Below are 24,072 nucleotides of genomic sequence, written 5' to 3'. Positions count from 1 at the left end.
CCAGGGGCAAAAGACAGATGGGATAATTTAAAGTTAAGTAAAGCTGGCTGGAAACTAAGCAAAGCTAAGGCCGGGCATTCATAATTATGAATAAGCCTCCATGTGTGAATTTATTTGGGAGCTGGGTGGCAGGCTCCCCAAAAGAGCGAAAACTTCTAACAACAACTATATTGCAATAAATTCACATTAGTAATACAGATTTACAAAATGATTTAACAGTTCAATACAAAACTATAAATTAGCCCATTCGTAGGAGAACTGGTCCCTCTGACAATGTCACCCTGTTCCTCTTTACCTACAGTTCATATGATAGTTTGTCATCATTTGTAGAATACATATGGACATCTGAATACGACGTAAAATTGTGTACACACCCCACACACATGGACATGATGGACTCTGGGGGAGGGGGGAGGGAGTAAGTTATTCAGAAATATCTAAGCAATTGCAGAAGTTTTGAGTTTGTTATTAGTTTAATGCTGAAAACAGGTCTCTATTTTGTAATGAGAAAATTTAAACTAATTCCCCATAATACAGTTGAACAGACAATGAGAGCACTTGTTCCGTCCTCCTCGGGCTCAAGACACTTCCTCAAACGTGCCACTAGGCAGGCCAGCCACTAGAGCAACTGGAAGAGTGTCTGTCCCAGGTGGTGACATCACTTTGCTTATCTTGGTGAGTGCTGGGGCAAAGGTATTTGAGTGAGTAGAACAAATATGGAGCAGGCCATAAGGAAGATTAGGCCATCTGATAGAGCCCTCATTACAAAGCCAAGGCATTTCAAAGTCCATTCCATCATCTGCTGTTTTATGACCACAATTCTTTAAAAATAAAAAAAAAAAAACCTCTTCACATCTTACCTCTTCATTAAGTCTTTTCAGAATTAACTTGTAGTAGGCCTCAGATACATTTCATTCAGACTATACTGAAGACAACAGAGCAGCACACAAAGACTAGAACGCCAGGACTGAAACCTGGGTTTCCACAGCCTTTCCTGTGTGGCCCTGGAGCAAATGGCCTGACCTTACTTTCCCCAAGGCTCTGTTTCCTGACCTGTGGCCAGAGTGAGAGAAATGCCTGCTTCTCACCGAGCTCAGGAACTCAGAACTAAAATAGCTGCCCATCCAGTAAGGAGCTACTTACACATGGTTACAATCAATTGTCAGATCATTGCTGGTGGCTTTGCTTTCATTGTGCTACTCAGACCAGACCACACATTCTATAAAATCAGTGAAAAATCCTACAGTGAAACCTTTTGTGCAGTGGGCCTGAAGCAAATATTTACTGTTTAAACTGAATAATGATAAGCAATCAAATAGAAGGGTTGGGTTTCCCAACCTAGAATGCAGATGAAACCCCGAGAACAAAGGGCAAACACTTGAGAAGTGAACAGGGTCTTAAGGAATATAAACACTTGCAAAGTCACCACTCATGAGTTTAGAAGCCAGCCTACAGAGAGAGAGAGAGAGAGAGAGAGAGAGAGAGAGAGAGAGAGAGAGAGAGAGAGAGAGAGAGAGAGAGAGAGAGAAGAAAGAGAAAAGAAAAAGAGAAAGAAAGGAAAGGAAAGCTATTTCCTGCATACAGAGAAAAGGTAGAGACAAAGAGCCTGGTGTGCGTATCTGAACCTTTGGTCAATAAACTTAGAAACAGCTCACCTCTCACCCATGGATTTTCCTTCCTCCAAACCCTCCTTATATATCCCTCCTTTTTCCTCCTCAAATTAATGGCCTCTTTTTCATTAACTATCGTGTGTGTGTGTGTGTGTGTGTGTGTGTACATAATATATGTAAATACTAACTAGAACCTACTCATCTGTTCCTAAATGAGCTACTATGAAGAACTTAGTGAGGAACAACTTGATCAGTCCTGTATAGTCATATATATGACACTGTGGTCAAACTCATTTATTAAGTACTTGAAAAGAAAAATAGTTTAAATACTTGGTCACATTATTTTAACAAACTGTAAGTTGATTTTTGTCTTTCCTGAAAAGAGTTAATGTTTTGTCTTGTTTTTCTGAATAAATTTAGGCAAGTTCTACACTCCTACAAACTCCCCTGTATCCATTTTGCTTTCTGCTACATTACTGGTGAATATTTCTATGACTACACTGAAAATTACTAATAACACGACATCTTCTTCACCCCCTATCTAGAAAAGACGATCCTAACAAGCCACACATGGTCAGTGCACTCAACAGCATTTGCTAAAGAAAAAAATTGCCTTTGAAGCCAGAATCAAGACAAAGAAAACTCCATTCTCCATTTTCCTTCTCTTAAATTTTTTTTTATTTGCTATATGTTCTAAGCAGCTCATGAAAGAGGTATTTGTTAGCAAAGTAATATGTTTCCTACAGAATAAGTCTTCAATGAAGAACTATCAATCAAAGCCACATGATGTGACAGGGACAATCACAGACAACACCGACTGATGTCTGAAAACAGTGTAATGAATGAGCATAAACTAACAACATGAGAACCATCCATGAAAGTCAGGATATATTTTGTACATATCATTACACATATAATTCCTTGGTGAAAATTCTATGGTAGCATATTATTGCTGGGAAAATACAACAGACCTGTGTTGATGGATTCTGCACTGGGAGACCAAACCAACCATGGACTGGAGATGCTTGAAAATAAAGTACATGTATATGTTACATGGTATTAGGTATCATAGGAATCTAGAGACAACTTGAAATGTACAGAGCATGTGCAAATGTGATTTGTTAAGGGCCTGGAGTATCCATGGATTATAGCATCCATAGGGGAGTCCTAGAACCAATGTGCATGAATCTTGAGAGACATTTGCACATTGGAAATTCCCAAAGATCTCTCCAACAGAAGCCTGAACTGATCTCCCTACAGGCAAGTGCAGGAAAAGGTCACACAAGGGTAAGAGCCCTTTTCATGTCTGCTGATGACAGGAGGGTCTTAAGATTTTAGGTTTTACAAAAATAAAATAAAAAATAAGACTCTCAGCACTTTTGAGGCTCTGTGCAATTTGTCTTCTAATACTGAAGCAAGACAGTTTTTGCTTTGTTTTGTTTTTCATTAAATCTGTATATTTTTCATACCAATTTTTTTTTTCTAAACATCAGGCATAGTGGCCTGTGTATGTATTCTCAACTCTTGGGAAGGCAGGAGAGAAAATCTATGCTACAGAATGAGGCTCAAACCAACCTTGGCTTCAAAATGAGCCCCTACTTCAAAAAGTGAAGATTTAAAAATTATTATAAAAAATGCTACACTTGTTCCCATAAAAGTCACAAAAGTGAGGAAGGTACTGTGAGAAAGGACTTGATTTCAGTTCAGCTGGGTATGGATCAGCTGTATGAATCTAGGCAGGTAGGTTAACTGATTCTCAGCGTCCTCAGCAATATCAGGAAAAGAAGTTCTGCCTCCCTTGCATATCTGTTCACCATTACTAGGCTGTTCACAGCATCCTGTGTTTTCTCTAAAAACAATGCAGGTTTCACACAAATAAGATGCTACAAAAGGAGAGCTCTACACTATCATCCACATTCCCCAAAGACGATGGATTTTTGTAATAGGTGCCCAAAATACATTCATTAATGATTATTTAGCACATAAGAATGCTGTTCTTATTGTTCAAATGGTAAAGATTTAAAGGGAAAAAGAACAGCACACATTAAGCTTTAATCCATAGCTGAGAAGACATAACAGTCTCCTTCCTAAATTAATTGTCCCCAATACAATGTTTGCTTTAAAAAACCCCAGTTTTCATAACTATATTCCTCTGCAGTAGCCACTTCCTTTAAACAACGTTCAGCAAGTATGGTCTCCAGGAAAGCATCATATCATGAAGAATTAAATTTGAGGTATGTATTTCTCAATAGTCTCAAACATCTTCAAATGGTGTTTTGGGAAGGTCATGAAATACCTCCGAGAGAATCGACACCTGGGTCAAGAATATTCTGAGATTCCCTCCTCTCATTTGCGACATTCATCACATCTCGTAAAGTCTTCGAGGTAAATTGATGCCAAATGCCTCATCTAAATGCCACCAACTTGACAAGGCAATTTCTCCTGAATGTTAACACTGGAGTTCAAATGGTGGTTCCAAATAATTTACAGCAAATTTGTCTAGTTCAAATGTGCACCGTGATGGAATAACTGAGGAAGTATTCTCACATTCACGTTGGTGAATCTTAGTTAACAAGAACACTTTCTAAGGTTAACAACAGCATGAACACTTTCACTGTATCTGTAAAGCATAAAACAAAAACTAGGTAAAAAAAAAAAATCTAATAGTTAAAAAAAGGGTATCTAAGAAATGCATTTTTTTTTTTTTAAGAAAACACACAACATTAAATAGGCAGAATATGGCCGGGCGTGGTGGCGCATGCCTTTAATCCCAGCACTTGGGAGGCAGAGCCAGGCGGATCTTTGTGAGTTCGAGGCCAGCCTGGGCTACCAAGTGAGCTCCAGGAAAGGCGCAAAGCTACACAGAGAAACCCTGTCTCGTAAAAACCAAAAAAAAAAAAAAAAAAAAAAAAAAAGGCAGAATATGGCAACATTATTCTCTTATTCTTCATTAACATCCTATATCTAAAACCATGAATAGTGTCAATACTACCTTCCATGGAATAGAGTTTACTGAAATAGAAAGCATCAAGTAGTTACACATAGAGTATTTTATGTATGCTGTACATCACATGGATATGCTCACAAGCATGGGGGGGCGGGTAACATCCTTCTCCTCTAGCTGTTTTTCACCTAAAGGTTTTGACACCAAGTTGCTGACCCTGAGTGTACCAGTTGGCTGGCTGGGCTGAGAGCACTGTGGGACACCATGCTGACAGTTTTTATAAAGGCACTGGGATCTGAACCCTGGTCCTCACACTTATGCAGCGAACACCTTCCCCATTGAGCTGTCTCCCAAGTTCCTACAATTAGAATCTTTCTGAAAACTGTTTTGATTTTTTGAGACTCACTATAAATATTAAATAAAACATAATCTCTTATTTCTATCATTCTATGCTAAACAATGTTAGGGCATTTATTTGTATTAAAGAATCTCAGGTAAATTAAAATGTCAAGCCTTCTATTTCAAGCATAGGTATTTTCCTAACCCCAGATAAAATTAAAATACAAATGCTTATTTTTTCCCCCCTATAAGAATCAACTATCAGTTTCTAAGAGTGGCTGATTATTAAGGATTTTTACTTTCAGGAGAAAGAATACCACAGTTACACTGATACCATCCCGAAAATAGCAAGGTCAGTGAAGTCTAAATGTCAACCACATTGAGCACATTGCAAACTCGTTTTATCATGACTCTCTCTGCCACCTTGTTTATCACTGAGGACAGGATACACGGCAGTTCTACATGGCCTGTAATAAGGGACCAAAGTTCCTAGTTAACACTAAGACATTTCCTAGCAAATAACAACATACCCATAAAGACCCAGCTTTGTTTACTGCAGAATTGCAAACATGGGATAAAGGTTTTGGTGGTCTTCAGACCATCGCCGTGCTTCAAAGGTGCCTGCACAGCAAGAAAAGGCATCAAGAGTTGGACACACCGTAATAATCGGGCTGTAATCCTAGATAAACTTATAATGGTGTGTTTCTCTCTTACGGATATTTTTTGAAGTACGAGCCTTCATTTTTGTTTGTGTTTTGCATTTAGTTTTTCACGCAGGGGTTTGCTAGATGACCCAGCAGGTCAGTCTTGAACTCAGATTCTCCCTGCTCCTGCTTACTGAGCACTGGGACTGCAGGCAATCACCCCCACACCCCCACAGCTGTGTGGCTCTGCAGTTCTTCATTCTAACAGTGCTCGGACCAGCAGGATTAGAACAATGATAGAGTTTCAAATAAGAAAATTTTTTACTGATTTTAATTCTTAGTATATTTTAAATTCCTCTTAACATTCACTATAGCAAGCCATATCCCTTTCTACTGTTCATATCCAATAACTAGATATGCCTCATGGAACCAAAAGTCCTATTTTTCACCACAAAACACTTCCTCCTTCTCACTCTTCACTTACTCCCAACCAATCTGTCCTTCTTGCCGTGCATCTCGTTCTTCCCGTTGGGGACACTGCAGTACAACTCCTCCCAGAGGAGGACATCCCTCGCCAACAGCTTCCTGTGCTCTCCAGTGTCACATGGTTGCATGTGCTGCCTGGTGGCCAAGGCAGTGCCAGCCTCCCTGTGCCATCTGACCCCTTTCTGTTCCTTTCCTGCATTTCCCTCCCTCCATCTCTTTTGTCTCTACCCTACCACCATTTACCCTTTCTCTACAAATTTCCCCATGTGTTGCTGTAGTGTGACCCCTGAAAAGTATCTCAGATGTCTACGATCTTAAATCACCTGCTAACCCCCAACACACGTATTTCATTTGTTTTTATCCTTTTCCAGACATGCAGATATTCTAAAACTGCACTACCATGGCTCAAGTCCTCCTTGGGCTATTTAGTAATTAAGTAACCTTGTGCAATAAACTTGAAATATCTATGACCCAGTTTCCCCATCCCTGAAACCAAGGCATTAGCAGGGCTATTTCATGAAGCTCTTCTGCGGAATGTGTGTATTACTTTAAAACCCCATTGAACAAACACACATAAGTCATTTTCCAAACTATTAGCATTATTAGTGCTAGTATTCTTATCTCTACTCTTTAAGTAATATTGGGGGCAAGACAAAATGTTAAAAGGTTAAAATTTGGACATTAAAAAAAAAATCAAGTCTTCAGGTTCTAGAAATAACGAGAAAGTCCTAGTCATGCTAGTACATGTATGTATGTGTGTATGTGTGTGTGTGTGTGTGTGTGTGTGTGTGTGTGTGTGTGTCCTACATGTCCCTTTAGGACAAAAGTCCTATGATCTATGTTATAGCTGTAGAGAATACTTACTGAGACTTTATAAAACAATATACATTACAACTTCTATTATGTTTATAATTGCCACTTACCCATTTATAATGTCACAGACTAAGGAAGTGGAAACATTTCTCTAAAATCTATTGTTCTTTTCAAGAAATAGATAAAATGCAGTAAGTACATGAAATGAAATTATAGTATTGACATCAGCACTTGCATGACAAAGGATGTCATACCCGTGATGTCTTTATTATTCTGCCTGCAGTGTATTCAACAGAGAACTTTCAAAACAAACCTAGATAGGGTATTTCTAGGGAGTTTTTACATCTTTTTAAACTTAGCTTTTAAATCGGAATTTAGTAAACAAACAACTAACAATGAGTAGTATGGTGATGTTTTATTTGTGCTGAAATGTGATTTTATTTGTATGTTAATAAATAAAGTTAAGCTGGGCGGTGGTGGTGCACGCCTTTAATCCCAGCACTCGGGAGGCAGAGCCAGGCGGATCTCTGTGAGTTCGAGGCCAGCCTGGGCTACCAAGTGAGTCCCAGGAAAGGCGCAAAACTACACAGAGAAACCCCGTCTTGAAAAACCAAATAAATAAATAAATAAATAAATAAATAAAGTTGCCTGGGAGTCAGAGCTAATAGCAAGCCATTTAGCAGAAGTCTGGCAGTGGTAGCACATGCCCTTAATCCCAATCACATGACAGGCAGAATCTCTGTGTGTTCAAGGATACAACCAGCATGGAGACACACACCTTTAATCTCAATACCAACCATAGAGAACTGGAGGTCTGTATAGATAGGCAGTGACGAGGAGGTCATGTGGTTGGGTTTACAACCAATGAGAAGGCAGAACCGAAAGCCAATAAAAAGACAGAAACACAGGAAGGTAGGTCTCTTTCTCAGGGGAAGGACTGCAGTGGCTAGTTCTCTGGCCTCTTGGGCTTTTAACTCTGCATTTGGCTCTGTGTTTCTTATTTAATAAGACCATTCAGGATTACATCTACAGAGTAGTCTTTTGAAAAGGCTGAGAGGGTAGCCAACATTTAGTGTTTTCCACACAACCTTCCCCAACAGCAAGTACATTCCCTTCTACTTCTTCCATCCACTACTGGCTCACGTGACCACCTTCCTGCTTCCTCTGTTCTGCGAGGAGAGGAAAGGCACTACCATGCAGGCAGCTTCCTTCTACGATCAGACAAGGTGCTGGTGTGCCATGCTTCCTATCCTCACCATTACTAACGCATAACCGTGGGGCAGAAGGTTAAAACGGACAACTGTGAGCAGTCTGCAAATTCTAAGTCAAATTCAGAAAGTGTCTTTGATGACGACGTTTACAATCTGCTCAGTACTGCTCATCACCTTGCTTAGGCATCCTTCAACTTGAATACAGTTCATGCTTATGACATGCTACACTGACAGGTAGCTTCTGTTAAAGGTCGCTTCCTTGGTTTCCTCACCTTTCAGATTTTTTTTTTTTATTTTTTTTTTTACTGCAGACAGATGTCAGGACCAGAGTTCTAGAAGAAATCTGACCACTTCACCAGCCCTTCCCCAAACTGCCTCTTAAAATGGCAGCCGTGTTTGTTGTTTGTTGTTCATTGTTTGTTTGTTTTTCACATCCACAAAAGAGTACTCTCACCTGGGTCCAAAACCAACAGCTATTCTTTTACTTCCTTTTTGTTTCTTTCATTCAGAGACCTGAGAAGTTAGACAATGTAACTGTTTGATTCAAACCTCTTTGCCCACACGCTCTTCTCTCTTGCCTGCTCATTATATATCTTAAGTTTCATTTCCCCCAACAAAATCCCTTCTCCTTTGGTATGCTGAACTTGAATGTTTGGGGTATATATTAAAGCTGCCATCACACTCTAGGTAGAACTGTCTCCATACTCTCAGTCAAGCTTGCTCTTCCACAAATTCTCTGTATCTTTTATTCACCACAGTTGCCATTTTGTTTCTCCTGACCTTTGTAACCATACAGAGACTGAAAAAGTTGGAGTGTTGCAATGTCCGCTAATGCTAATAAACAATACTACCAGTGTTCTAGTTCAGGTCATCTGGGAAAATACTATACATCTTCTAGATGAAAGAAGGAAATAAATGAATTACAATGTATCTACCAAATTCCTCTGTGTAGAACTTACATATAAACACAGGGAACCATCGCTGGATGGACGCAATGAGTGCTTTAAAGGGCCAGGGATGGTGAAACTGGAAAGCTAAAGAACACCTGAGGCTTCCCTTGACTTGTGTCTCTGGAGATCACTTCCACCGCTGCACTTAAGTTAGCCATGGCTGCATCAAGATTGGTCTGTTTTCTCCAAACTTCTGGACCAGGCTGGGGTTACAGCCTAGCCACGGGCACATGAGCACTCACTTAGCATCTGCTGAGATATAATCCTCAATACCAAGCTAACACAACACCTTCAGTATTGTCCTAACTAGACATCCCTCATGAAATACCACTATATCACTTTCAAAGTTCAAATATACTCCCAAGCCAGATGTCATTTCCTCAAGGATATACTGACCAAATCAAGTAGTTTTTGAAGAGCCTGCATTGACAGTTTGCCACATTATGGTCTACCTGGAAATCATATATACATGGCAAGTTAATGTTTCAAAGGAGCATTTGGAATGTTTATTTCATAGGATTAAACCTGTTCCAATTACCCTATAATTCTGAGTCCTCTAAAACAAGTAATATTTTAGGAAACTGCTTCTAAACTTTAAAGAAAGAGAGAGCAATTCCGTGTCAAAATATAATTATCGAAAATTGCCTTTGGAATACAAAATCCCTTTACTTTGTGACCCTAGGTAAGAGGATTCCAATGAAGCTGATACCTGAATGAACACAGCAGTACTAACAGTAGTAGTAGTCATTAAATGTCATATTCATGATAACTATTCTCAATAATATAATGCATTTCTATTGTCTTTAGAAAATGCACTTTTCTTTTTCAAATAAATCACTGACTAATTTGCCTGAGGGCCCGAGTTCGATCCCTAGAACCTATATGGTAAAAGTGACTCCAACAGGGTATTCTCTGACTTCCATAGCCGCGCGCGCGCGCGCACACACACATGCACACGCACACAGATGCATGCATGCACAAACATACTCAATATGCAAGTTCTGTGTTTGCAACTCACAGAAGCCTATATTCTATGTGCCTTCATCAACTTTTTTTCACATTTTGGATGCATGAAAGGCACCCTCTCTATTCCTTATAATCATGTCAAGAGAGATAACTAAGTTTCCTAGGGAGTAAACTATTTGTAGCATAATTCTACTTCAAAAAAATATCTTCCCTTCTTCAAACAACTATCTAGGAAGACAAATAGCTGCCTATTCAATGCACTATGGCTTCCCCCAGTCTTTAGATAATGTATGTTATCTGTTTTAACAAAGAATAATCACAGAAACCTAAAGTGAGAACTTTTAAAAAGTGGGGAAAGTATCAAAAAGAACTCTAACTGTATAAAATTAAAAACTCGTTCAAAGACAATTGGATATCAGAAGCACATGTGACAAGCGCTTCCCTAAAATTGTGACAGAAAAAGAGATATAGCAGTTGTGCTATGCTTTTTTAAAAGCAATAATATATACAACACTATAACCATGGATAGGCTAGTTTTATTTCTCCCAAGAATATAACTGTAGTGCTGGCATAAACATATATACATATAAATATGAAAACACTATATATAAACACCAATTTCCCGATCTTGAATCAAAATAAAAAAATGTCTACAGACATCTCATGGCATGTCAAGTGAGCCTTTCAACTATCTGCTTCTCAATTACTGAATCCCCCCCACCCCTGTTCCCGACTATGCCTCATGACTCATCAGAAATGAACACCAGTTAACAGGGACACTCCCACCCCTCTTCTTCCACCACAGTGGTGACACGATTGTGAAACATGCCTGTTAGAGCAGACAACAGATAGACCACACTACCAAAGATCAATTCTCCTTGAGGCTCCACATGGGATATGGCTCCTGGCCCCCCACAAAAAAAAAAAAAAAAAAAAAAAAAAGCCTTGTGTACCTCTGATAGCCATCAAGAAAACATCAGCAAACATAACTTTATGTGGCTAGAAAGAACAACATTTTTTTTTTTGGCATAACACTTTGCAAGGCAAAATATACTCCAGTTATGAAAATATCCAAAAAGAATGTGCCGAGGACCTATGCCATTGTGCTTTGTTAACCAGCCAGATGCTTTCTCAAGAACGTGATCGGATTATAAAAACTCGACACACAGCAATTCTTCAGAGCCTATAACACCACAAGAGAAGCATCGTTCCACCTTCCCTTGCATGCAAAGCAATGCCCTACTCCAAGCAGGTGAAAATCCTTTATCCCTGTGAGTTTGTTTGGCTTTGTCTGGTGTTTTTATTTTCTAAGGAAGGTCTGTCCTAACAAAAGAAAACATATATTAGGCATTTGAAGGTAACTGCTGTTTACTGAAAACTATTTTAAAGTAAATTTCACTGACTTGCTTCTGTTTGGTAACCCCAGGACAATGATAACTATAGTGTTTCCAAACATCCCAGAGTAGCAATCATACCCTATTCTGGCCTCTGTGAGGTGTTAAGCTTATCCTCCTAATTATAAGTCTTTCTCTGTTATTACCACCTCACCATTAACTTTCTAAACTAAATAGTAGTTTTGAGGAAATAAAAATAGATGTAAGGTAGTACTTTTGTTCAAATTTTGGCTACAATGGATGAGAAAGACAAGTCATTTTGTTTCTGTGTATAATAAACATCTTCACCTTGTAAAAATAAAAGTCACTTTTAGTGTATTTTGACTAGCAAACTCTAATTTAAGCTTTTTCTCAGAATACGGCTGTCTTACTTTATTTCAAAACAGTGCTGCCACACAGAACACAAGCCATATTTGTTATATCAAGTTTTCTAGTAGCTTGGATGGGGGGGGGAGTTAAAAAGTATTTTTTAAAAGGAAAATTAATATAATAAAATGCTCTATCAAGACCAATATTCAATACATTGTCGTTATAACATAGTTATATAAATGTCATATTAATCATATATTTTACATTCTTTTCTTAGTGGAAAATTTTCACAAGCCAGTATGTATTTCACACTTTAAAGCAATATTCAGAACTAGACACATTTCAAGTGTACAACAACACATGTGACTCTCGGCTTCTGTACCAGCCAGCACATTCTAAACTTCCTGGAAGATAGAGATTCTGATCTAAAAGTCCAGACACTTGAAAAATCCCCTGATGCACACTGTCAGTACCTTAAGCTGAACCAAACATCTAGTGAACATATTTTGTTCACTCCTCTACTGTCCTGACCATCATATTCATTGCCTTCTCTAATGCCCTTTAGAGCATTAAAAAAAAGAAGAAAAAAAAAAAAACTTAGTTGCCCATTCATTTGGGCTTATTCCAAGCAAGGTCTAAGATGCTCTCTAGTCCACATATCTACCACCAAGCAGAAAGCCAGAAGGGGCAACAAGACCTTTCTGTTTCCATAAACAGAGAGATCAAATACAGGCCTACCGTATGGTGACAGTGATAAGTGCAGGGTTAACAGTTTTACTTACAAGAAAAATTGGAAACATTATATAAGAAGAGTACACTCTTCCTCAACGAGAACTATCACTGCATGCTTCCCCCGCCCCCTCCGTCCTCAAGGAGAAACCTTGAGGTAATCTCTTCTTGCTCTGAACAGAACCAAGTGTTTCATTTCACAGGAATTCCATGCCCTGAGCAAGAACAGAATGTTAGAATCAAAATTTAATGAATTCCACTTGGAGTCTGCCTCAAATGTGGAAGTGTACACACACAAACAGTAATATCCCAAACCACGTAATACTGCTTTCCCTTCTGACATGTGCATCCTAGGCTCAAATTTGCAGGGAAAAAAAAAATATGAAACGAAGCACATGTGAGGTTTGTCTAAGTCTCTCCCAATAGTAAAATGTGGCAATGATGTCTTCAGTGACTGTAATTATAAAAGAGATGAACAGGTTTTCTGGTGCTGACCTAACCTGTTCCAGAAACACAACAGTCAACTTCACAGTTCTCACTGAAGAAACTCTTCATTAAACAAAGAAATATAAAGATTTTATGTCTAGATTTGAAAAAAAAAAAAAACTAACAGAGATTAAAAAGAAAATGTAACCCCCTGCAAATACACAAAACAGGAACACTAGGACATGGTATGTTTCTTGAAAACTAGTTAACTTTAACTGTCACCAACTTTTAAGAAGGCAAAGACAGAAATGACAGCCACGTGCTTTCTCTAGTTATGAAATAACATTGTCTCAGGCTACCAACTATATATCTAACACATCCTGTGTACTGAACTAAATCCTCCAAAGATTCTGTAGTCCTTGAACTTTCATTTTTAACTTGTCTTGATGATCAGAATTTTATCTGGAAAATAGGACCAGGAAACAACATCAGCACTCTAAAGCCACAGCAGAGAATGTGGCCGGGGACACTTAGCCTGGTGTGGAAAAGTTATGCCCTAAGTTCTTTGTATAAACACTATGTTGAAACCTAGGAGAGAGGAATAGCATGTCCATCGGTGTACTATTTCAAAGCATGTTGCAGAAGGCCTGCAAATCCAAAGGCCATAATTATGACTTCCCTCTCCATGTATTAATTTGTTTATGAAATTCCTCAGAGTATGGCAGAGTTTATTAATCGCTTGCTATGGTCTGTGCCTGTGCTGGTGGGCACAGAAACCTAAGACAGTGTCAATAACCTTCCAGGCAGCTTATAACTTTGTTTTTAATCCTGGGGATGCAGATCCATCTTAGCATCCCAGCAGCCAAATAGGCTTCAAGCCAGAGAGACTTAAGAACACACTTAAGCTTGTCTCAACACCCCTGTAGTTGTAACATGCTGTGGGCTAGCCAGGAAGGCTTCAGCTCCATTTTTATATATGTAATTTTTTGGTTCTCTTGTTACAGGCTCTGGAATCAAAGTACTCTCCCATGACACATTACTAACAATAACAGATTCGGGCATTTTTTTTTAAGAGGTTGAGGGAAGGCTACATATTTTCTTGTTTTTGTCTAAAAAACAGTCTACATGCTGACTACTTTTCATGAAAGCAATTCGACCAGCCTACTGCGGCTCCACCCTGGAAAGCTCTATACTTACTTTTCTTACAGTTTTTTTTTTTTTTTTGAGTGACGCACTACAAAACGACCAGAAAGGGAGGAAAAGCGGCAGCCCTCTAAAGCAGGGCGTCTTCCGCCCTGTAAACTTGGCAAAAAGCACCCTGGACTGAAATACAGCACTCTCCATATAAGGCAGCCCAGCTAAACATGTCATGCGTAATTTATGGGTGGCAGGCAGAGCATTAACCTCTGCGTGCACATACTTGGCCCACATGAAGCCAGGGCTGGATGGCAGCCCCCCGACAGAAGGATGCGGGCGCGGCCGGGACCCGCGCAGCCGGTGGCCGTCCCCGCCGTCCCTGGCAGAGGTCACCGAGTTCAGAGCACTCGGCCACGCACCTGCCCCCCGCCGCTCCCCGGCTGCCAGTCCGGTCCCGCAGCGCCCCGCGGGGGCCCCCCGCAGCGAGGCGCGGGGCCAGGGCCGGGAGCCGCAGCGCGCCGCCGCCGGTGCGAGCCGGGGGGACCCCCGAGCGCCACCCCAGGCCGCCGCCGCAGCGCCGCCCGCAGCGCCGAACAATGCGCGGCCGCCCCGCCACTCACCTCTCACGTGGCCGTGCAGGCTGCCCGCCGGGGCCCCGACTGCCCGGGGCATTGTGGGATCGCGACTCCGGGATGCCCGCCACGGGAATGAGAACTGGCCGGGTCGGGTCACGGGAGCATGGCGAGCGCCCCGACTCGTCGGGCTGCGGCGAGAGACTGGGGCATGTCGCCGTGCAGCCTCTTATCGCCGCGCGCCGGTTTCCGCCGCTGCGCGGCCCCTCCCCCGCGCCAGCCCCGCCAGGAAGGCGCGCGGACGCGCCCGCCGAGCTCCCACGCGCAGCCCCGGCCCCCGCCCGTCCGCTCGCCCGCCCGCCCGCCAGCCCGCCTGCCCGCTCGCTCGCTTGCTGGCTCGCCCGGGCCCGCGCCGCTTACCGCCGCTCCAGCTCCGAGGGCTCCGCGCCCAGCCCGGGAGGCCCACCAAGGTTAGACGAAAGGTTAGAGTCAGCGGCCGGGCCTGCCGGGGCAGAAGCGCCGCACTGCCTGGAAACCTGGAGGGCGAAGGGCGGGAAAGAAGCCGCAAGGGTGTTGGCGGGTATCTTCCTCCAGCAGTCGGCACTCCACAGTTTCGGAGTTCTGCGGGAAAACTGATCGTCACCCAAGCACAAACCCAGGCCACCTTCCCGTCTAACCAGTAAATAAAACTTGCAGTCTAGAGGCGCCCTTACCTCCAACTCTGCAGTGTGGTGTACAGAAAGCAGGGCTCCCTCTTTTAAAATAAAATAACATCTTAGGAGATGCAGAAGTACTCCCACGCAAACAAGCCCTGGGCAACGGCCTGAGCAAATGAAACCCCAGCCCCCTAGTTCTCTGGGTGCTGTCTTGTAACTTGGCTTTAAATGAAAAGAATCCTGGGCTTCTGAGAAGAGATAAAGTTTGAAGATCTGCGGACGGGATTTCCTGTGAATTTAAGGAATTCTGATAACTTGGTCAAGGATGCTTTTTAACTAAAAACGCTTGTTCCGTGGTTTGAACATAATTTGAGTAGGGGCGAGGGAATGCAAACTGTAACAGGATTTCTCCCTGCCTCTTTGTACTGAAAAAGTGAGGCCGGCTTTCCTAGGAGGAGGAAAAATGTCAGGAAAAATGTTAGGGTGCATAAGTGGTTTGCAGAGGTACCAGTAACAGACCTGAGTAACAGATCCTATGCTGGGTCCGTGAAACACTGGCTGAATCCTGCTTACTGATCCCTTCCTGGACTAATTAATTAACTAGTGCCACTTCTCAGTGTTAATCATTAAAAGTACCGAAGTCCCCAACAATGGAAACAAAGTAAAATGACACTAACATTTTTTTCAGAGAACAGGGACAGGGAGTTTCTAACTGACAATTAGTAACCACCGTAGCCCGGGGACTTCCTTTCTTCACAGCGTTTATTTCAGAAGCTAGGTGGAATGTGGGCTATGGCAGAGATGTTAAGTATAGGTAGGAATGTGCGGGTGTGGGGGGTCCTTATACAAGGATTGTACTTTGTGGGCAGCATGGTAGGGAAGAGACAGCCTCATTCGTTCTGCTGGATAGTCAGATGCTATGGCGGTAGACAACACCACCAAATGACCCAGAGCAAGGGAGGAATTTCATAGTATAACTAGTGCCTTGAAAGATGTGCAGAAATTAGTAAGATAAAAAGAGAGTTGATGGGCTAAGGAGATGACTCATCCTTAAAGAAACTGGGTCTCAAGCCTGAGGACCTGAGTTCAAATTCAAAGCACCCAGGCGAGATTCCCTAACCACAGTGCTGGAAAGGAGGTAGAGAAGGGGAGATTCTCAGAGGCCATTGGCCAACCGTTGAGTTCAAGGTTCAATGAGAGACCTTCAAAAAGATAAATAAATAATAAAACGGAAAGTAAATTTCAGAAGATAGCCGATGTGGACTCCTGACCTTCACATGTACTTACACCTAGGCACAGGGAGTTGGATGGAGGTGGGCCCTGAAACAGTGGAGAAGAGCTGAGCATGAGCAAGCAAGCTATCTGTTCAATTCCATGTAGAGTCAATGCATTCGTCTTCTCTATCCCTTTCTGTAAAAGGAGATTGAAGTGTAGGCAGGAGAGGAAGCCACGAGCTTCAACTTTACTCAGAACACCATGATGAACTAGTTTGCAGGACCAGGGAGATAGGGTGGAGTGTCTGGACTTGCATTCTAGAAAGATCTCTGGCAAATGCTTCGAGGGTGACTCTGGGTGTATTCAGGGATGTTGGCAAAGGAAGGGTGAATGGGTGTAGACACAGTGGAAAAGTGACTCATGCTGGGACTCAGGAAGGGAGGGGCCTTGGGAGACTCCCAAGCTCCTAGTTCAGCCTACCAGATTGCTACTAGCCTTTCAGTTGCTTCAGTGGCTTCCCATTTTCTACCACCAGAAAAAAACCCTGACTTCCTGAGAGCACAGGCTACCTTTGCACCTGCTGTGTTAGCATCCGTGCCCCTCTGCTCCCACCATTTGCTCAGTGAGACCGAATCCTGTCTGAGGAATTAATTTAGTTATGCTCAGACCGCTTCCAAGTTAGGGACTTGTTGATCTTTTTCTCACATGCTAGAAAACATGCCCTTTGCAACTGAGCATAGTGGCAAACAGGACTTTGAACCTATGTATGGCACAAGAGGGGAAGTTGTCTACTGCAACACTCCAGGTTGGGGAACTTCTGGAAACAACACAACAGCAAAACATTGAAACAAATTTTTGTTCCACCAAAAAGAACAAAAAGAAATTCAAGAAAGGAGCTTAATGTTAGAAACAATAGCATAAACATTCTAGTTAAAAGCAAGTTAAAGGAAAAAATGTTATTTTACAAGATAAAGAGAAAAGGAATGTTATGATCAAGCATTCAAGCCAATGTAAACCTTAGAAATGAGCCAAAATAAATGAAGGTCTGAAACAACATTGCCGTCAAGTAAGCCTCACCTGTTATCATTTAAAACTTTGAACCACTGAAACAAACATAAAATTATATGTTAAAAATATTAAACCATGTTGCTTTCAACTACCAATAGCCACTGAGTCACATTTCAAATTGTGGAAACTACTTAAAAAAAATCATTCTAGTAATAAAAGGCTAATAGCCCCCCCCCCCCATTTAGAATCTACTAGTAATTCTTCAGGGAGACCATTTCGGTGTCAAGAGTTTTCAGGCTCATGAGTGCACACATCCGTAAGCACGAAAGGGCGGTCATTTGCAGGAAGAAAGGGAAATTGCAGAGACAATTTCAGATGAAATCAAACTACATTTTTAGGTAAAGGAAAAAGTGTTCACTGCAGGCTCCTGAGCTATTTCAGTCCTTTCAAGTCTTAATTATACCAATGAGTCCAACAGGACTACAGGCAGGGGACATGGATTTGGCAGATAATATCAGCTTCTTGTTTTCCAACAATATAGATAAAAGAAACAGTAACATTTATTTTTCTCAGCCAAATGGAAGTCTTTAAGACCCATGTAAGAGTGTTTATGTTATAAACTCTGTTCTTTGTTCTATGTACAGCATTCACAGCTCAGTAGTTCCCACTGCCTTTTAATACAATGTCTTTTCTGCCTCCTCCTTCCATGTCACCTAAACCTAAGAAAAGTGGTTGTAAAAATAGAAATATGAAAACCTTTTGAAACACTTATCTATAATTTATTTTTACTATACTGGGATAAAATAATTATTTATAATAATGTAGTTATATAATATATGATAACACAATATAATACATGATATCATAATACTGATTAAAATAATCGATTGCGTGACAGTATCAAAGCTAGAACCCAGCCTCAGTTCTTATACTTCCTTATCATGCTTAAGTAAAAATAGTTAAGATAAGAAGCTTTCAGAAGTAATTAAAACAATGCAAACACTTGTATGGAGAAGCACTGTTAAGCCTATGCACTTGTACCTATGTTATTTATATTGCATACCAGGAAAAAGGTAACTTCTTCTGTAGTCTGAATTCAAACTTGTTCACAATGGAATATCTATACTTGACAGAGTTATATGAATCTATTTATTTGTCTGTTTATCTTCAAGGGTAATTAGATGTTTCACACACAAAGTTCTTTTAAAGCCCATTATCTAAATATAGATAATACATCTCATATACTACAATATGAAACATACCGATTATTGTATGAATTACAAAAAAATTAATTTCATATAAAATCAATATATTTTCAATGTTTATTAAAATAAAAGACTTCAAATACTGATTTTAATCATGTACTTCTTACATTACCTAAAAGTTAAGTCTTATGTATAATTGTTTGAGGATATATCAAAATGAGGAGTTTAGTAGCATAGAATAGTAGTAGGGGCAGATGTTGGGGACCACTGGCCTGCTTGTGGTGATATAATGTGCACCCTAATAATCTTGCCTGAGGATCAGAGAACAGAGCCAGCCACTAGATTAGACATAGAGGTCAGGCATTTGTGGCACACATTTTTAATCCCAGCACTTGAGATCTCATGCCTTTGCTTGGGAAGCACACACACCTTTCACCCCAGGAAGTAATATAGCAGGGCAGAGCAAAGTATAAAAGGTATGAGGAAGCAGGAACTCACTCTCTTTAGGCTGAGGATTTCATAGAGGTAAGAACTAGCAGCTGGCTGTTCTGCTTCTCTGGTCTCTCAGCTTTCACCCAGATATCTGGCTCTGGGTTTTTTATTAAAAGACCATCTAAGATTTGAACAACATCTGCTCTCTTAACAGGAAGACAGTTCATTGAGGTATAGCAGGATGGTCCTCTGTGCTTAAGACAATGGAAACAATGTGAAGTCCCATTATAGGCCTGTCTCCTCTATTTAATGTGAGCATCAAGTGCTTTAGGCTTCTCAGAGTGCTGTTCCTTCTCTATTCTTCCTTCTTCCCTATCTCTCATTTTTTGATTTCCATCTTTTTTCTTCTTCCCATAAAGAAAACATCACCACCACAAACCCCCCCCCCCCCCCCCCGCAATGCTACCATTTGTTGACCAAGTGTTTAATGCACATCAACTTAACCAATTACCATTTCTAGGTTCTGTGTTTAGAGGTGAACACAGACTTTCCTCAAAGGATTTTTTTTATTCAACTAGCAGGGTGGGAGGGTCAGGGTAGGGATCCAAGCAACAAACAAATAAATAATAAATGAAAGGAAAGGATAGGGATAATTGCATATGGAGATGAGCATTTTTAAGTAAAACAGAGCAGATAGAAATGGAAAATTGAGTTGCATAAAATTAATCCAGACTGAGGCAGCCATGTCCTGAGGGGGGCGGAAAAAAGGATTGCTTGGGGGGAAAAAAAAAAAAAACAGGGCTAAACTCACTGTAAGACAGGCTATCTGAGGGCAAGTAGACAGAAATGGGCTGCCTAACCTCAAGGAATTTACAGTCGAGCGAGAGGAAGCAAGAATCATAAACAAATCACTCTCAAACTGCAAAGCTATGACCACAGCATTTTGGCTCTGTGGGAAGCATGGATGTGTTGGTTATAATAGAGGTGGGGTGGGCAGGCACACATGGCCCAGGTTTGCTTCTGATAAAGATGACCAGGTTGCTTTCCACTGCCCTCTGATATGGTCTAGCCTTAGAACAGAAGGCAGGAAGTGCATCACCGTTGAGAAAGTAGTGCCCTCAAGAAAGGCAAGTGGAAGCAAGCAAGCGGCAGGCAGCACAGCCACAGAAGGGATTTGGTTAAACATCTTTAGCCATATAGTACTGCAGGCGCTGTGCATTTACTCCCTGGAATTGAAGGAAATACACGCAATAGTCACCTCCTTGCTTTGAGGTAAGTGAAACAGATATTTCTACATGTGAGCAGTCTCTTATTTGGGACCAACACAACAATGATAATTCAGAGTTACTGAAGATAGACTATTGGAATCATTCCCAGGCATGTGGGTATGCGTGGAGCCCATGAGCTGATGTAGGGAGTCTTCTTCATCCACTTGCCACCTTCTTCTTTGAGACAGGTGTCTCAGTCAAACCCAGAGATCACTAATATGACTAATTCAGCCCACCAGCTTGACCCAGAGATCCAGGGACCCTGGCTGCTCAGTACCAGAATTACAGGCAGGCTGCTAGGCCCAACGTGCTTTTGCTCGGGCTCTTGGATTCTGAACTCCAATCCTCATGCCTGCTGCCTACAGGGGTCCTAGTTTTCCTTCTTTTGCTGTGACATAACCTGATAAAAAGCGGCATAGAGGAAAAAAGGGTTGATCTGGCTTCCAGTTCCCTTACATCTTTGCAGGGATTTTTAGAAATAAAACATACAACGGGAACTATGAAACGGGTAGCAGCATCACTTGGACTTTCACATCTACGGTCAAGAGCAGAAAGAAGAAACAGGTCCTTGCATGTTAGCTCTCAGCTAGCTTTCTCCTCTCCTATAAGGTCTGGGTCCCTGCCTAGAGTGTGGTAGGCTCCACAGTGGGCTAGTTTTTCCCATAACGATTAACAATCAAGATGAACACCCTTAGACATGCCCACAGGACACCTGATCTAGATTATTCCTCCTTCAGTTTCTCAGGTGATTCCAGATTATGTCAAGCTGACAATTAAAATGGACCAGCAAACATTGCAAGCACATGAAGCACCCAGTTATCTCCCCGGCCCAACTTTGATTTTTGATACAACCATATGGAACAAATGCCATTCCTCATGCTGATCATGGTAGTCATCATCTTCATATGTATATATGTATATATATGAAAGAGGCTTCAGAGTTGATTCTCTGACCAAAGCTCCCCAGTTAATAAGAGATCCAGCCTCCTCTTCTACAGAATTCCACATGGAATTCCTAAAATCATGGAATAATAGTAAGATATGACAGATTTCTAAACAAATGTATCTAAAATAAAAGTGTGCAACCACTGTGGAAATCAGTATGGTGGTTTCTCAGAAAATTAGGAATCGAACTACCTCAAGACCCAGCCATCCCACTCTTGGGCATATACCCAAGGAATGCTGATTCATACCATAAAGATACATGCTCAGCTATGTTCATAGCAGCACTATTTGTAATAGCCAGAACCTGGAAACAACCTAGATGCCCATCAACGGAAGAATGGATGGAAAAAATGTGGTACATATACACAATGGAGTACTACTCAGCAGAGAAAAACAATGAAAGCATGAAATTTGCAGGCAAATGGATGGAACTAGAAAAAATCATCCTGAGTGAGGTAACCCAAACCCAGAAAGACAGTCATGGTATGTACTTACTCATAGGTGGATTCTAGATATAAAATAAAGAACAATCAGACCACAACCCATAGAACCATAGAGGCTATATATATAGCATGGAGGTCCCTAGGACGACTGTGGCTTATAATAAATTTCCGTTTTACTCAATTATTGAAAAAAATACCCAAATGAATGGAAACACATGAACTATGAACCAAAGGCTGAGGGGCCCCCAGCTGGATCATGCCCTCTGAATAGGTGAGACAGTTGATTGGCTTGATCAGTTTGGGAGGCAAATAGGCAGTGGGACCAAGTCCCGTGCTCACTGCATGAGTTGGCTGTTTGAAACCTAGAGCTTATGCAGGGACACTTGGCTCAGTCTGGGAGGAAGGGACTGGACCTGCCTGGACTGAGTCTACCAGGTTGATCGCAATCCTCGGGGGAGGACTTGTCCTGGAGGAGGTGGGAATGGGGGGTAGGCTGGGGGTAAGGGGAGGGGGTGGGAGGCGGGAGAATAGGGGAACCCGTGGCTGATATGTAGAACTGAAAGGTATTGTAAAATTATATATATATATATATATATATATATATATATATATATATATATATAGTGTCATGGGGGCTGTAATTAAAATAATAAAATATGTAACATTGACCTTTTAATAAATAAAAAATACACAATTAAACATAAGACAGGTAGTGGGGAGGCCAAAGTAGATATTTCATCTATTTTTGCTTATGCTATGTAATTATATGTAATGTTGTGAAACACTTTCTGTTATGCCATGAAATTATATGGTGCTGCTAAATACAGAATTCCCTGGTAATTCTTTTGTTACAGTATATATACATATATATGTATACATTTGGATTATAGTATATGAAAGAGCTTAATTATATACATATACATATACATATACATATACATATATATTATTAACATTGCTCATTGTAGAAAAGTCTGTGACCTTTTTTATGACAGATATAGTCACAACCTTATTAATTCTTAAAACTGACACTCTCAAATATTACAACAGCCAGGGTTCTTTTTCATTGGTTACCTATTCATGCTTGACATTCCTTTCCTTTGATTTCATAGTACTTCATATTTCTGTCCTTTTTCGTTCCATTGTGTTCTGTTTGTGTGTGTGTATGTGTGTGTTTATTTGTCTGCCTGAATCATCAACTGTACCATCCTATTATTTCTTACTCTTCTGAGATCCCTGAAATGCTTAAAATGACTTTAAACCATGTCTCAAGAGATGTCTTAATCCTTGACTCTGACTAAGACAAAACTTCGTCACATATAAAATTGATACATACATTCATAGACACATTCTTTCCACTTTACCTTGTTCAACAGCATGTGAACTGGGAGACATAATTATAAATTATTATTTTTGTGTGTGTGTATGTGTGTGTGCCAGCAGATGTATGTACATGTGTGTACTTATCAAAAGAAGCCAAAGCTCTCAGATTACCTAGAGCTGGAGATTTCAGCAGTTGTGAGCTCCCAGACACAGATGCTGGGAACCGAACTTGATTCTCTACAAGAGCTGCACATGCTCTTAACTGCCATATCTCCAACCCCTGATTTTAATATCAATGCACTGTCCATTAATCCATTTAACAATTATTTATTGATCCCTGACAATATGTGAGAATTTGTGGCTGCTGTCTTCCTCGGGGTGTTCTATGACTCTGAGGTGGAGAGAATTTTGGAGAGAATGCAGATTAGAAAGCTTGTAACAATACAGCAGTTCAGTTAAATTCAGCAGGCCCTACATGTTTGCCATGTGCTAAGCAGGTGGCAAAGAGGACAGGGTGGGGCCAGGCCTTGGTCCTCATTGGATTCTAAGCCACTTCGAGTGGTAGAATTATCCAACAACTGTTAACAGCTTCATGGTAAAGAAAAAATAAAATCAGAGTAAAAGTCTTGAAGGACCAAGAGACAGACAAGTGACTTGATCAGATGCAAACTGCTAACACTCATCACCCAGCAATGTGAAAGGGAAGTGTGGTTTTCAGAGCAGAATAATCATATTGCCCTATGGAAACCCTGTTTTTCATGCCTGTTTCCCAGAGACTGGGCTGCCAGACAGCAGGAGCCTGGCATTTCTTCTGTAAGTCCCCTGGGGCCTTGCAGCTTTCTCTCCTGGCTTCCTTAAACCTAAGTCACAAATCTTCAGCAGGTGATAGGAGATTTTATCTGATCAAGGTCATTCGCACTAAGGCAAGAATGAAGAGTATCTGCTTCCACCAAGGACAGTGTGTCAGCCCTAATGAACCGCTAATAGAAATGGCTTTGTGCACCCTGGGCACAGATACCAGCTCCTCTCCCTCACAGACTCCTCCCC

General features: G+C 41.1%; 1 protein-coding gene across 31 annotated transcripts in view; it reads right to left on the bottom strand.

Moving 5' to 3' along the window:
* The window catches only part of Mbnl1 (muscleblind like splicing regulator 1), a 174,814-nt gene that overhangs the window by 133,779 nt on the left and 16,963 nt on the right, over nt 1-24,072 (bottom strand). For 16 of the 31 annotated variants that reach the window (XM_076574148.1, XM_076574156.1, XM_076574150.1 and 13 more), the window contains exon 1: nt 14,579-14,717. The exons of 6 other annotated variants lie outside the window; for them this stretch is intronic. The gene's annotated coding sequence lies outside the window, so the exon portion shown is untranslated. Of the gene's footprint in view, nt 1-14,578; nt 14,721-14,950; nt 15,093-24,072 lie in introns of those variants that run through there. 9 more of the 31 variants (XM_015990811.3, XM_076574153.1, XM_076574160.1 and 6 more) reach the window with 3 other exon arrangements.

The sequence above is a fragment of the Peromyscus maniculatus genome, chromosome 6, assembly GCF_049852395.1.
Source record: "Peromyscus maniculatus bairdii isolate BWxNUB_F1_BW_parent chromosome 6, HU_Pman_BW_mat_3.1, whole genome shotgun sequence".
Classification (NCBI taxonomy): domain Eukaryota; kingdom Metazoa; phylum Chordata; class Mammalia; order Rodentia; family Cricetidae; genus Peromyscus; species Peromyscus maniculatus.
Note: the sequence above shows the minus strand (reverse complement) of the source record. Positions and strands in the feature narration are given on the sequence as shown.